A 3,649-nucleotide genomic window follows, 5' to 3' on the forward strand; every position below is an offset into this window, starting at 1 on the left:
GAGGAGGACATCATGAGGCTTAAAAATGACCTCGACAAACTGAAGGAATGGTCCAACAAATAGCTTTTAGAGTTTAACCCGAGCAAATGTAATGAAGTTATGTGTAGGAAGCTGAAGTCCAGATACAAAGTACGATCAAGGAGATGGAATTTTTCAAGAATCAGGGAGAGAGAGAAAGACCTGGGGTTGATATCATGCAACACCTGTACCCTTAAGTCCCACATGAAAAGGATATCATCAACGGCATATCTTGAGGTTATCTTGAGATGATTTCGGGGCTTTAGTGTCCCCGCGGCCCGGTCCTCGACCAGGCCTCCACCCCCAGGAAGCAGCCCGTGACAGCTGACTAACACCCAGGTACCTATTAACTGCTAGGTAACAGGGGCATTCAGGGTGAAAGAAACTTGCCCATTTGTTTCTGCCTCGTGCGGGAATCGAACCCGCGCCAAAGAATTACGAGTCCTGCGCGCTATCCATCAGGCTACGAGGCCCCTAACATAAGGCATAAGCAAGGTTGGGCAACAAACTGCCTTTAAAAACTTTTGTAAAAATCATTTGGAACTTTGTATATCCCATATGTCAGATCAATCCTGGAGTATGCAGCTCCAGCCTGCAGTCCATACCTAGTTAAACACAAGACAAAGTTATATAAGATTCATAGGTATGCCACCAGACTACACCCAGAACTGAGAGGTATGAGTTACGAGAAAAGGCTACGGGAGCTAAACCTCACGTCCCTGGAAGACAGAAGAGTAAAGGGAGACATGATTACCTCGTACAAAATTCTCAGAGGAATTAACAGGATGGACATTGACAAACTATTTAGCACGGGTGGAACACGAACAAGGGGACACAAGTGGAAACTGAGTACCCAGATGAGCCACAGGGACGTTAGAAAGAATTTTTTCAGTGTCAGAGTAGTTAATAAATGGAATGCATTAGACAGTGATGTGGTGGAGGCTGACTCCATACACAGTTTCAAGTGTAGACTTTATAAGAACGCAATAGGCTCCAGAAGCTGTATACCAGTTGATTGACAGTTGAGAGGCAGGACCAATTAAAAGAGCCAGAGCTCAACCCCCTCCAAGCTAGGTGAGTACAACTAGGTTAATACACACACACACACACACACACACACACACACACACACACACACACACACACACACACTCAGGAGGAAATTCTTCAGGAGTCAGAGAAGGAAAAAGACTTGGGGGTTGATATCACGCCAGACCTGTCTCCTGCAGCACATATCAAGCGGATAACATCAGCGGCATATGCCAGGCTGGCCAACATACGAACGGCATTCAGAAACTTGTGTAAAGAATCATTCAGAACTTTGTATACCACATATGTCAGGCCAATCCTGGAGTATGCAGCCCCAGCATGGAATCCATATCTAGTCAAGGATAAGACTAAACTGGAAAAGGTTCAAAGGTTTGCCACCAGACTAGTACCCGAGCTGAGAGGTATGAGCTACGAGGAGAGACTACGGGAATTAAACCTCACTTCGCTGGAAGACAGAAGAGTTAGGGGGGACATGATCACCACATTCAAGATTCTGAAGGGGATTGATAGGGTAGATAAAGACAGTCTATTTAACACAAGGGGAACACGCACAAGGGGACACAGGTGGAAACTGAGTGCCCAAATGAGCCACAGAGATATTAGAAAGAACTTTTTTAGTGTCAGAGTGGTTGACAAATGGAATGCATTAGGGGGTGATGTGGTGGAGGCTGACTCCATACACAGTTTCAAGTGTAGATATGAGAGAGCCCGATAGGCTCAGGAATCTGTACACCTGTTGATTGACGGTTGAGAGGCGGGACCAAAGAGCCAGAGCTCAACCCCCGCAAACACAACTAGGCGAGTACAACTAGGTGAGTACACACACACACACACACAGAGCTGCCCACCAGCACCTATCAGTGTCAGATGGAGGGGGTGAATCGTTATGCAATTAATGCAAGCCACCTAAGCTAGTTTCCCGGTTGTGTTGCAACAGTTGCATAGGGCTAGGGAGGAGGGAAGGATGAGATATAGATGGAGCAGCCTAAGGATATAAACCCAACCATATGGAAAAGCTTTATGGCATTAGAGGATTGCATGAACGAGCAATGGAAGGCCATCGGCACACTAAAACTTGAAAATATGGATGAGCTAATGAGATGAGATGCAAAAATGCAGAAGAGGTGGAAGAGGAGGAGAGAAGCAGAAGGGGAGGAGAAATACAGGTACTGAAAGAAGGGGCAGCGTCTCTGGGATGGCAGCTTCAAGAATTACTGGAGAGGGTAGAAAGAAAGGAAGTAAGTTATTGAAGACCTAAAGGTAAAAATTGAAGGAAATTTATCACGAAAGTGAGTCAAGTGTGAATAGGTTACAGAACAGAACAGAAAAATTAAAGAGGAATGGAGGCAACAAAAGAAGTGAATTGGATAACAAAGGAGAGAAATAAACAAGTAGATAATCTAACTGAGATTTTGGAAATAAGACCAGACAAAACCTTTGCTGAAGCTTCAAAGGGTTCAGAGGGAGAGAAGATAATTAAGTGAACAGTGTTAGAGACGGAAAATACTATAAAAATACTCCCCAAGTTAGTAACTGAACACAGCAGGAGTGGGAGAGGTAGAGAGCGGTGGTCACACACAACTTACCACAGCCTGGAGTGGGAGAGGTAGAGAGCGGTGGTCACACACAACTTACCACAGCCTGGAGTGGGAGAGGTAGAGAGCGGTGGTCACACACAACTTACCACAGCCTGGAGTGGGAGAGGTAGAGAGCGGTGGTGACACACAACTTACCACAGCAGGAGTGGGAGAGGTAGAGAGCGGTGGTGACACACAACTTACCACAGCAGGAGTGGGAGAGGTAGAGAGCGGTGGTGACACACAACTTACCACAGCCTGATACACACACGTGGAAAATAAGAAGACAAACAGCATGAAATAAAACAATTTCTACACAAACTTCAGGTCAGAGATGGAACAAGAACAACAGAACATTTCTGCAAGTTACGCAAGTTTTCAGAGAAATCACATATTTTGAAAGTTATTATTATGAACAGCAAACCGGTTAAAACAATATTTGCAGAACATATAAACTTGAGGAATGAGGATGAGTAACGTGCAGTGTTTATTAGACAAAACTAGAAAAGGGAGGCAGAAGAGGGAGAAGCAAGACAAATGAGAAATGGAAGGAGACCAGACAATGTCAAAAATAAGGAACAAGATGAAGCAAATCTGGCAACAGAGTAGAACACAGGGAAATAGAGAGGCAGACCAACTTAACAATGCACCAGAGAGAGATAGCAGAGCTGTCCAGCCTGATGAAGCATCAACACAAATGCTTAGGCAAAAGTTCACCATAACACTCTCCCATATCAGACACGGGAACGCAGATATATGAACAAATACCTTCTCGGATTAAACAAAAGCATCCCACTTGTCTTGAGTAGTATAAAAGTAATGTACACAGGCGGTGTAATCCTGTTGCTGCAGCTACACTTGAGCTTTGAGGAAGTAAAACTAGCAGAGGAATCAGACCAGCAAGAGAACATACTAAAACTGCAACAGTGAGAGGCGTGACGATAGTGGCAGCAGTGATATATAGTTCCCCCAAACACCAGACGATCCAGGGAAGAATACGACAG

The sequence above is a fragment of the Procambarus clarkii genome, chromosome 22 (assembly GCF_040958095.1).
Source record: "Procambarus clarkii isolate CNS0578487 chromosome 22, FALCON_Pclarkii_2.0, whole genome shotgun sequence".
NCBI classification, from domain to species: domain Eukaryota; kingdom Metazoa; phylum Arthropoda; class Malacostraca; order Decapoda; family Cambaridae; genus Procambarus; species Procambarus clarkii.